The sequence below is a fragment of the Ochotona curzoniae genome, unplaced genomic scaffold (assembly GCF_017591425.1).
Source record: "Ochotona curzoniae isolate NIBS_2020 unplaced genomic scaffold, NIBS_Ocur_1.0 contig_3819, whole genome shotgun sequence".
NCBI lineage: Eukaryota > Metazoa > Chordata > Mammalia > Lagomorpha > Ochotonidae > Ochotona > Ochotona curzoniae.
This window is the reverse complement of record NW_024466004.1, coordinates 35,840,185-35,852,472: the sequence shown is the minus strand read 5'-3', so window position 1 is coordinate 35,852,472 and position 12,288 is coordinate 35,840,185. Positions and strand designations below refer to the sequence as shown.

The 12,288-nt window shown below is 47.7% G+C and overlaps 1 protein-coding gene across 1 annotated transcript in view; it reads right to left on the bottom strand.

Annotated features, from left to right (window-relative positions):
• Positions 1 to 5,671, bottom strand: part of DOP1A (DOP1 leucine zipper like protein A) — a 103,620-nt gene extending 97,949 nt beyond the window's left edge. Inside the window, exon 1 of the mRNA XM_040983684.1 lies at positions 5,581 to 5,671. The gene's annotated coding sequence lies outside the window, so the exon portion shown is untranslated. The remainder of the gene's footprint in view (positions 1 to 5,580) is intronic.
• Between the last annotated feature and the right edge of the window lie 6,617 nt (positions 5,672 to 12,288).

Here is a 12,288-nt window from a genome sequence, read left to right as displayed (position 1 = left end):
TGGCTGGCACACCCAAGAATTAAGTCTGGGACCCGGCCCAATAGCTTAGTGGCTAAATCCTTGCATTGCATGCCAGGATGCAAACAAGTGCCAGTTCTAGTCCCAGCTCCACTTCTCATGCAGCTCCCCACTTGTGGCCTGGAAAAGCAGTGGAGGACAGCCCAAAGCCTTGGGGTGCTGCACCTGAATGGAGACCTGGAAGAGGCTCCTGGCTCCTGTCTTTGGATTGGCTTAGCTCTGGCTATTGCAGCCATTTGGGGAGTGAAACAGCAGATGGATAATCTTTCCTCTCTGTAAATCAGCCTTTCCAATAAAAGGTATATATATATGTATATAATCATAAACACACATATAAGTATGTATATAAATCTTTAAAGAAAAAAAAATTAAGCCTGAGATCACTCCAGGGGGAAAACTGAGGTCACTCCAGGGGAGGTTTCTTGGGGAAAACCAGACTACTTCTCCCCAACTAGGCCACTGGATTAAGGGAAAACTGCAGGATTGAGTGGTCTCAACTTTGGCATGTATATATTGCGACTGGACCTCCTCAGTTGTTGATGCCCGTGTAGCAGACAGCATGCCCAGATGCACATGGGGCGCATGACAATCAGCTCACTAGGCCAGCAGAGGACGTCTACTGCCTCGTAAGAGGATGAAAACAGAACAGGTTGGACAACTCTCCTGGCCAAGCTTTGCAGCATGTTTCTGGGTCTCTGGATGTACAAAGCTGGACTTTGCCAACCAACAAACCTCGGACAGATTTTCTCAACGCTAGAGCAGTGAAACCAACAACTTCTCAGAACTATCAAAACCACTCAGGTAGCAGCCTCGGAACATTCTTGCCCACATCGGAGTCTGGAAGGCGTCAAAGGACCATCCCTTAGTCCAAACGCTGATGCAGTTTGACAGCAGAGAGTGGCCCCCTGTTCCTCTTCTCCCGTGGACTCTTGTGAATACAGGGGGAAAAAAATAAACCAACAAACGGAAACATTTGTCCCACTGACCTTCATCCAGACCTCCCCATCCTAATTACACCCCCACAGGAGCAGATATCCCTCTCAACTAAGCAAACAATATTAAAAAGGAAAAGAAAGTAAAGGAGATATGAGATTATTTTATTGTTTTATCTGGTACAGAATTCTTTACCAGAAAAACATTATCTTAACATTTTACTACTCTGAAATCAACATGTTGTATTGTTTTGTCATATTAAAAAAAAACCCAAAGGTTTAATTTATTTTTTTGGATTCAAACCTTTAAGTTAATATATTTGGATAATTACGAGATAGTGCTTTATTTATAAAGGTACTGTTATGGACATTTCTGACAAAATAATGACATCTATCTTATGGAGTAATGATATTAGGTTTTTGAATTTTCAAAGTTTAGTATAATTTCTAAGTTATAATGAAAGCTTTATTTTCCAATTCTTGCAAAGCTAAAGCTCTAAGAAATTTTCAAGTTTACATTAATTCAGAATCTCCCCAAATTTTTATGCCACTACCCAGATGTGATAATTTCGTGAGACTTGTGAAAGGGCTGACACTTTCCATTCCTCTGACTGTATCAGGAAAAAAGTCTCTAAGCTTGGTGTTAGTATATTAAAACCCATACAATTTTAGTCACTCTCCCTTTAAACAAACAGTACCAAATCTCAGGATTCAGGCATTCATTTGTAGCTGGGAATTAATAACATTATTTTCATTATTTTGTCTACGTCTACCTAACTTCAGTTTATGACAATGCTACCTGCTTTTGATTTAGTTTCTGTAAGCTTCTTTTCAGAATGTTTCTACTGGGTAGACTGTAGCACCAGCTGGTATGAGCACAAAAACTGGGGGCTGAGGGTTGGCCTGGCGAGAGATATGGGAGGCCACCCCAACTAGGCCACAGCATTTGCTGGGTGTGTGTGTGTGTGTGTGTGTGTGTGTGTCTGACTGATTGACACACCTTGGGGAGGGCTAGGCTGTGCTGGGCTGCAGCAATCTCAGAAATCGGGCTGGTGGTGGGACTGAGCAGGCAGATGCACCCACCTGACCATGAGATGGCTGATGTGTGAGAGATTGACCAAACTGACCCAGCACTAACTGTCACACATAACATCCAGGTCCGAGGACATCCCAGCTGAGGTTTCTTGGGGGACTCCCCAACCAAACTACTGGACTCAAACTGTGTCCTTAGGGAAAACCACAAGATATGTGCTCCAATCTTGAAGTGCCTGCATTGGAACTGGCCCTTTTTAATTGCTGATGCCCGTGTAGTAGACAGCATGCCCAGATGCACATGGGGCGCGTGACAATCAGCTCACTAGGTCAGCAGAAGACGTCCAGTATCTCTCAAGAGGATGGAAAACAGAACAGGTTGGACAACTCTCCTGGCCAAACTTTGCAACAAGTGACTAGGTCTATGGACTCTGTGAGGTAGACCTGATCAGCCAACAGACCTTGGGAGGATTTTCTCAACAAAGCTGACAACATCTCACAGTCAACTATCAAAAGCACTCAACTAATACCTTTGAAATACTCTTCCCCTCCTCAGGGTCACTAAGGTCTCATTAACCGCCTGTCCCCATTCCTAGATGCTGATGTAGTTCCATAGCAAAGAGCAGTCTCCTCCCACACCACCCAGAAGACATTGGGAGAGGAAAAACAATCTGAAGCTTTTGTCGCCATCCACCTGCCTCCACACTTGGACCCTCCACATCTGAATCAGAGGCCCACGTGGCTGGGCATCCCTCTCAATTATGTCATCAATTAAAAAAAAAAACCTAAGTATATAAAGAATGAGTCTAACAATTCTTGGCATACATTTGAATAAAATATAAAGGAAGCATGTAGACATAAATCTTGATAATCAAAGAATGACTCAAGCTTGGAAAACCCTATGTTAACCCATTAAATAAGCACATAAAATACAAATCAGTAAATAGGTATAAATGGTTTTAAAGTGCATGCCACGTGTTTAGTCATCATGAAGGACAGAGCAGCATTGTCACAAAACTAAAGTCCGAAGAGGAGTAAAGTAATTCAAAATGAGGTAATAAAAGATTCACAAGGTGGCACAGAAGGTAGGGATTGAAGTTATGCATAATTTTCACATGCTGAGCCAGGGAGAAACCTCAAGCAGCAGAAGCATGGCGCAGGCCCCTGGCAGCCCGTCCCTGATCCTCACTGTGCTGGCCGTCTGCTAAACTCTGGCAATATGCACCGTAAAATGGAAACACAATACTATTTGTAATTTTTTTTTCCTTAATAAAGATATCTTAGACAACTGCAAGGAAAGACCATTGAAGCTTCAGGCTTAAACATCTTGGGGAAAAGATAAGCACAAGGCAAAGGGCAATCATAATGTAAAGACTGGGACAGACATAGTGTCTTTGAATGTTAAGAAAAACCTCAATAAAAATCGTTAATTACACAAAAGTATCAGTTTAGTAGGTCTGCTTAACAATTTTACTTCTGGGACAGAACTTCTCAATTAAGGCTTATCTATTAAAATTAAGTGTTCTGTTCTCATTCCTCCTTAGGGGGAAAAACTCCACAGGAACAGTGCTAATGCCTAATAAAGTAACCAAGAACAGACAGGATAGGCCCGTTGCTGATATGATAATAAAGCCCACCAGAACTTAGCAAAGCAATTTAAGATCTTAGTCAACCATTTCATCCTGCGTACATACAATTTGGAAACAATGGTCTAAGAATTTATGATTCACTTTTGAGTTCAGTTTCAAGATTCAAGTTGTTACAATTCTGTAATTATTCAGTAGTATCAATCAGAGGGCTTCTAAAACCACTTCTCATGGTTTTAGGACCTTATGATAAGAAGGGAAAATTGGCTAGCAAAAGCCATGCCATTAATCAACAAGTCTCTTCCTTACTGAAACTTCAAATGTCATTCTGAGTAAAATCAGTGTCAGAGACTCAAACCCAAACAGGATCTATGGGTTCAACAAAAGGATAAAGACACCAGGAAAAGGAAGTTGCTTTGTTGCATGACTCAAAGCACAGACGCACAGGGATCTGTGTGCGTTCTTAGTATTTTACTAAGGAAAACAGCTGCCTTTTGTTAAATCAGTGATGCCGCTGGGCCTCGGTGCACCAGAAAGCTCCAGGAGACACACAGCACACACAGCCTGCCGCGAAGCACTGCACAGCTGAGCAGGGCCCCAGCACCAGGACAGCCCCGTCCCGGCGTGGCATTCTGCGCATTATACGCTCAGAGATGTTAACAGGTTGGCCATGGGAAAATGAGTTCTCTGGCCTTTTTCCTAAGTTTAGGAAATACAATGATAACCTCCCCCTGGAGAGAACTGGCACATACTATAAGCACAGCAATAAAGGGTTTGAGGCATTAATGACTGACTATTAGGAAATCAAAAGTTAAACTTGGTTTCACCCTGTGCACTCTCTAATTATTTGCATTGGAACACTATTTTAGGGACAATAAGCTTCTTAAATGGCTTTAGAGCAATGTTCGGAGGAAGTCCTGATAATTTCAAATTCCCCTCAAAAGATGACCAAACTGAGGCTTCAGATGTTGACAGCTGGTGAGCGGCATGGGCAAGGCCTCTGACCTCTTCATGCGGGCTAGAGATCTTTCTGCCACCCTCAGCACAAAACAAAAACTCCTTCAACTATCCAAGGACACAAGTTAACAGCCTAACTGATAATATTTACATCTTCACACTTTTTTTCCCTCAACGCTTGAACACATTTTCTCCTCAGTGTATTAGCTCAGTTGTTTTCCATTTGCTCACTTGGGTCCCGACCTATCCACGTCACCTGGAGCTTTGATGAGTCGACAGCCGGGGAATGGTTTAAAACGGGTGTTGGCCGAAATCGTTGGAATAAAGCATTGGAGCCACCTGTGGGTTTAATTGGCTCAAGCCTGTCAGCCCAACTAACTGCTAATGTCTGCCAGGTGAGTTACCTGACTGACCTATAGTATTCACACGAGGTTACATGATACCCACCAAAAAAATAAATCAGGAAAATTCAAGAATGCACCTCTGCCTTCGACATCAAGGTTCCAACACCCTGTCTCTGCATAAAGTTCAGCTCGCACCGTCTCCTCTACGTTTCCTGATTATGGAATATTTTGATTGCGCTCAGTATTTCTCAACCAGGTTTTTTCAATCTTTGCCTTTCTGAAAGGCCACTGAACTTTAAGACAGTTAAAACACACACACACACACACACACACACAAAACCAGAGATAGCTGTGTGCCGCCTCAGGGTCAGCGCAGGGGAGGAAACCAGGGAACAAGTAACTATTGTTATGCTGTTGCAAGTTCCAAAGCCTGGATCAAAGGTGATAACTGTTAACAACTTCCGTCTGCCCGCTCGGGTTCCCTCTTCAGCAACGTCGCCCCTTCTTCCTAACCCTGCCCGGGGAGCACCGACCGCGGCCGCCACCCGCGTCTCCATCCTGGACGCGGCCAGCACCTGACGCCCAGGACGAGTCCTCCCGCAGCGCCCGGCCGAGCCCCCGCCGCCCGGCCCGCCGCGCTCCCGCAGCCCCCCGCAGCCAGGCCCGGGCCTCGCCCGCCTCGCGCCGTGCCGGGGCCGGGGACGCGGTTACCTGCCGTGGGTCGGCCGCTCCCGCCGCCGCCGCCGCCGCCGCCGCCGCTCTCCTGGCAACCGAGGCGGAGACGCGAAGGCCGGGCGCTCCGGGCTGACAGCTCCCGGCGTGCACCGCGCTCACGTCGACGTCGGCCGCCTCGGATCTCCGCCCCCCACGGCCAGACTGTTACCACAGCGCCCTCGCGTGGACGATGGAGGGAGGCGACCGCAGTCACCCAAAGGCTGCAGTGGGCCAGAAAGGGTGTTTCTTTTCTTTAGCAGGTGTTTTAAAATATACTAACAGTCCCCCTTGGAAAGGATGGTAGAGATTAAAAACAGCTTTTAACAAAGTTTGTTGGGCCCGCCGCAATGGTTCAACTGGCTGAACCTCCACGTGCCAGTGCCAGCATCCCATATGGGCACACGTTTATGTCACAGCTGCACCAGTTCCAATCCAGCTCCCTGCTCGTGCCCTGGGAAAGCAGCGAAGGATGGCCCAAGTCCTTGAAACCCTGCACCCACGTGGGAGAACCATAAAGAAGCTCCTTGCTCCTGGCTTTGGATCAGTTCAGCTCCCACTGCTGTGGCCATTTGGGAAGTGAACCAGTGGATTGAAGATCCTTCTGTCTCTCCTCTCTAAAAGTCTGATTTTCCAATTTAAGAAAAAAAAAACCTCTTTTTTTTTTTAAGAAAGGAAGTGTAGAAATCTTGCATGCTTTAATATTTTGTAACACGGTCAGAACAGTTGGGTTTGCTAAGGCCAAGAGACAAACAGTTGAAATTAGATTTCAGATTCTTTTGAGTCTGTGGTTCTTCCAATAACATCAACTTACTCCAGGGAAGGTTTGCCATTGTGTCAGACCTGAGGGTCCAAAATGAGAACTTTTTTTTTTTTTTTTTTTTGCAAAGTCGTGCCTGTATCTTAAAGACAGTGATCTTTAAAACTGAGCTGACCGGCTACGGAGCTCACGGATGACCTCAAATGGGATACGCATGTCAGAGCAGCACATCGGTAAACTTGTGATGAGGTTTAAGACGGAATGGTGATGTCAGCAATGTAAATCCTCATCTTCTATAAGCTACATCATCAGACTCAATGGCAGAAAACACTATTTCACTAAGTTGCTATATCAGTGATTCTGAATTATTGTATAATAATTATAAGAATATATAGGAATTTATATTGCAACACAATAAGCTTTAAAAGCCCCTAGTATTGATTTCAGAAAAATTATTTTAAGTTAGTGTCTTCAGGAATACTGCAGGATGTATCCATGCAGCATCTATGGACGCATTGTTTATTTAGAAATGCTTCGGCTGAGTGGGTTTCCTTGTGGTGATTAAAACTTGGAATCGATAAAACAGAGCAGCAACACAGAGGGTTTGCATATGAAGTTGTTATCGCTATTGTGTTTGAAAAGGCAATCTTCTGTTTTTAAAACAGTCGTTGTCATTCCACTGTGGAGATAAATCATACTATTTCTCCATTATAGATATTCAAACTTCCCCAAGACGCTCTTGCCAGTCCTAAGAGGGCCACTTTCTCGGACTGATTTTCTGCAAGAGGCTGGCGGTAATTCTCATCTGGGATATCTTCCTTCTCTGCCCAGGTTATACGAGGGCCTGTATAAAACCCGTGGGAAATGGGATTTGAAATAAAAAATATAAACCTTCGGCTTAACACAAGCTCTACCAAGGTCATGGTGCCAGCAACTTGGTTCATCCCCAAAGCACTTCAGTTCCTGGAAATTTAACCATCTTTGTACATGAATAAATGACGAAAACATGGGTACCTTTCTAAAACTTTTTTAGATTAGGAAACCAAGACAAAACAAGGCAGAAGCAGCCAGGTGGGGACTGCCGGGTGGGAACAGGTGAGCTCCAAGGCCCAGGTGAGGATGCCAGGTGGGAACTGGTGAGTGTCCGTCAAGGGTCTTGTGCAATTCAGCAGCCCGACCCTGCTGACAGTTCTGGGGAGAGGCGTGTCCTGGCACGTTCCTGCCGAGGTGCTGGCTCAACTCGTCAACACAATGCCCCTGAGAGCAGATGTGGGCTCTTGTAGAGCCCATAAACGAAGCGTCTGGACTATCACCACCTTTGCCTTTGAGCTGGCGAGCCTTGGCCGGAGCAGGACTCCTTCCATCCCGCGGAGCCATTAGCTTTGACCGTGCTTGGCTTCGGGGTTGGACTGCGAAAGCCAAGCTTCATCTCCTGGTACAATCCTTGGAAGAAAAGCCCAGGGAGGATCTTGATCCCACGCGTTTCAAGTCTGCGTTGACGGCTTAGCTCCGGTCCGCCGTAGAGGTAAGTTTGTAACAGTCCTGGAACCTACCAAGCAGACAACCAACTCCACTGTGCATTTCATTAACCCACAGTGCAGAAGCGGAACCCACTGGGATGTCTGTAGGGTGGGCTATTGTTAGTCCTCTTCACTTGGAACATGAACAAGATCAATTTATTACTCAAAAATTTACATGAGTGGTCTACCACTGGGTTTGCCATCTCATCCCTCCTAAAAAGAAGCTATCCAATGGCTAACTGGTGATGGGGGGCGGGGAACATTACTCTCATCGAATTTTTGTAAAATATCAATGATTTTACACAAGTGCTAGCGAACCTTCACCCAAATTTGATGCTTGTTCTTGCTCCAGCTTTAACAGAACTCAGGTCATTCCGTTGAGGGTTCTTTCCTAGCTGGTGCCTATCCTTGCTAGTAATCCCAAAGGAGATCCTGTTCCTGCCAATTGCAACAAATCGGTATGTGTTTATTTGGGAACAAATATGTTTGAAATGCACATGGCTCCCACTGCCCCTCTCCTCCAATTACGCAGCTTCCGTGAATTTCGAGAAAACCCTCGCGGGAACTGGTAGTCAGCTATCAACCTTCAAGTATGCTCTTTCTATAGCAAGGAACCCTTTCATTTCTGCAGCGGCTCCTCTATCTGAGGCTCAACGTTAAGTTGATCCATGATAATGTTGTTGCTCGGATGGATACACACCTACACAGAGACCAAGGTAGATTTGGGAATCGAAGATTCCGCTCTGGGTTCCCTGGAGATGGTTCCCATTTCTGTCACCTGTTGCACCCCAGTTCGCCAAGGGACCCCAGTATGGAGTCCTTTCCAGGGAGACCCCGGCGGCGTTGACTCTGCCCTCGGCCGCCAGGCGGCGCTGTGGGCTGGCGGTGGGGCTGTCCCGCGGGCTCCGGCCGCCAGGTGGCGCTGTGGGCCGGCGGTGGGGCTGTCCGGGCCGGTTCCGGCCGCCGCCGCCGCCGCTGAGGCCGCACGCGTGCCCGGCTGCTCGGCCGAGAGGGTCTCCGGAGCCGCGGTCCGCTCCCTGCTCCGGCTCCCATCTCCCGGCTCCGGCTCCGCTCCGGGCTCCGGCTCCGGGCTCCCATCTCCCCACTCCGGCTCCCGGCTCCCATCTCCCGGCTCCGGCTCCGCTCCCTGCTCCACCTCCCGGCTCCGGCTCCCGGCTCCCGGCTCCGGCTCCCCACTCCCGGCTCCGCTCCCGGCTCCGGCTCCGGCTCCGGCTCCGGCTCCCATCTCCCATCTCCCGGCTCCCATCTCCCGGCTCCCGGCATGGCGGCGGCCGCGGCCGAGCCCCGCGTGTTCCTGGAGGTGCGGAGACGACTGCCGAGCGCGCTGCTGATCGTGGGGTAAGCGGGGTCGGCGGGGCCTGCACTCCCGCCGCGCGGGGCTCCCGCCCGGTTCCCGCCGCGCGGGGCTCGGGGTTCCCGGGGAAGTTCGAGAGCCGTGGTGTGACACACCGTTGGCAGTGTCCGGCGTTTCTAACAAAACTGTGCTAAAAGTCAGTCAGCCCCTTCTGCTTGTCCTGAGATCAGGATGCCGCTCCAAGACACGTGACTCGCCTGTGTTCACATCCTTCGTTTGTGTATCTTTCCCATTCATCCAGTAAACCTGTGCTCGGGGAGCCGTCAGCAAAGATTGCAGACTCACCGAAATCCTATCTTTGTTTCACTCACATTGCAAGTTCTCTTGAGAAGCCTGCAGACGTTTAACTTGCAAGTTGCAATACAAAGTAGAAACTTTTAGAAAGAATGACTTTTAAAAAAAGATATATTTATTTTTATTGGAAAAGCAGGTTTATGGAGAGGAGCGACAGAGAGAAAGATCTGTCCAATGATTCACTCCCCAAGTGGCCGCAATGGCCAGCCCCCAGCCCATCTGAAGCCAGGAGCTTCCTCCAGGTCTCCCACGTGCGTGCAGCGTCCCAAGGCCTTGGGCCGTCCTCGACTGCCTTCCCAGGGCACAGGCAGGGAGCTGGACGGGAGGTGCAGCAGCCAGGACATGAACTGGCTTTCCTGTTGCATCCCAGTGTGTGCAAAGTGGGGGAATTACCCACCAGAGCCATCGGGTGGGGCCTAATGACTTTTTTTTTTGCTTGTTGGCTTCAGTTTTAATGGCTTGTGGTTCCCTTGCCTGTTGCTCTGTGACTGCTCTTTTAAACAGAGTTAGACATTAAAATCCTGACATTTTGTTACAGGTCATAGGTACAGTTTGCTCAGCTTTTCGTTAAATCTGGTGTGACAATTCTGGATGCTTCATCAGTTCTAGTCTCCCCACAAGGGTAGACTCGTTGTCTGAATCGCCTCATTCTTAAGATGGGGAAAGTAGACTTTCTTAATCCCTTGCCCTTATTTCAAAAATGATGAATTTGAATTGATATCTCCAATTTCAGTCTGCTTTGTAGAATAATTAAGAGTCCTAAACGTAACCAAAAAGTGGGTCGGGCAGCAGTTCCGGCCCTGGCTGGGCCTCCCGAGTCCCACGTGGGACTTGCTGCTTCCATCTGTAGCCTGTTGCTCCTGCAGAGCCCGGGCGGCTGCTGGGATGGCTTCAGGAATTGAATCCCTGCCATCCGTGTGGGAGACCTGGTTGTGTTCTGTCGTCCAGTTCTGACTGTGCCCTGACCCAGCCATTGCAGGCACCACGCGAACCTGGCAGCAGCTAGGAGCTGTCATTCCGTGTCTCTCTGCCTCTCATTTTTAAAAAAGATATTGATTTGTTTTTATTTGAAAGGCAGATTTACAGAGAGGAGGAAAGAGAGCCAGATATTCAGTCTACTGCTTGTTCACTCTGAAAGGGCTCACAATGGCTGTGGCTCAGCTGACTCCAAAGCCAGGGGCCAGGAGTTTCTCCCAAGTCTCCCACGTGGGTGCAATCCCCAAGAACTTGGGCCCTCCCCTGCTTCTTTCCCAGCCTGTAGCAAGTGGACCCGGACTGGTTCCTACGTGGAATGTCAGTGTGGCAGGTAGAGGTTTAGCTGTCATTAACCACTGTGTTGCCTCCTCAGGTTTTTTTTTTTTTTTAGTGTAGGTTTTGTCTCATTGTTGAATTGAAAGAATGTTTTATACAGCCTGCCTACAAGGTTTTGTTCATAATCACTTGTCTTGTGTATAAGTGAACATTTTCTCCTAATCTGTGACTTTCCGCTTTGCAATATCCTTCAATTCTCCTCAGGTCCAGTTTATTACTTTCCTAATGGTTAGCGTTTTCTGTCTGTGTCTTAAGAAATCTTTGTGTGCTTCAAGATTATAATATTTTCCCAGGTTTATTTTCTGTAAGTTGTGTAGTTTTAGCCTTTACTTTTTCTTGTTAAGATTTATTTTTTATTACAAAGTCAGGTATACAGAGAGGAGGAGAGACAGAGAGGACGATCTTCCATCTAATCATTCACTCCCCAAGTGGCCACAATGGTTGGAGCTGAGCTGATCCAAAGCCAGGAGCCAGGAACCTCCTCTAAGTCTCCCACACGGGTGCAGGATCCCAAAGCATTGGGCCATCTTCAATACTTTCCCAGGCCACAAGCAGGGAGCTGGATGGGAAGTGGAGCTGCCGGGATTAGAACCGGCAGCCCATATGGGATCCTGGGGCGATCAAGGCGAGGACTTTGGCCACTAGACCACAGCACCGGGCCCTAGCCTTTACATTTTGATCTGTGCTCATGTTGAATTCATTTTTGTGTTTGAATTTTATGTTGGAATTCATTTTGTTTTTCTTGTGAAAGAAAGCCTTTCAGGATGGTTTCTGTGTGATTTTTGACACATGCTTGATATTCTTTGATTTCTTCCTGACTTTGTTGCTTAGCAAGATGTTCCAGCCTCCTCTTATTCCTTCATTCTTTTCTTGTTCCAGCCTTCAGTGCAATCATTTTTCATGGAACCCTGTCTTTCCCTTCCTTCTCCCTCCATCCCCAGTGGAAAAGAACCTTTACAAAGATGTGGCCCCTAAGTGTGCTTGTTGCTGTTGGATGTGTGTGTGTGTGTGTGTGTGTGTGTGTGTGTCTGTGTGTGTGTGTGTGTGTGAAGGATGTGGGCAGAGGAGCACACACACTTACAACCCCTTGGAGTTTGTGTGTTTGTGTACAGGTGCTTCGAAGCCATGGCTTCCCGCACGTAGCTTCCATTTTAGCCCACTGTCCCTGAGCCCATTCTGGTTGTTTCCCCTTCCTTCTTCTCTCTCACAGTGAGATTCCTGGCCCTTGTTGTCCTCACGCTGTTGTCTTCCTTGATCAGTGTCCCTCTGTGTAACTCATCTGCTGCCTCCCTCTCCCGCCTTTTATTAGCAACACTGTCTACACCTGCATAGACTTTGTTCATAGATTGACTATTTGGTCACCCACATTTATGTATGGTGGCCCTAATCTCTCTCTGGGATGGGGTTAGGAGGCGGGGTCCCCGGGAAGGGGTTAGGAGGTGAGGTCC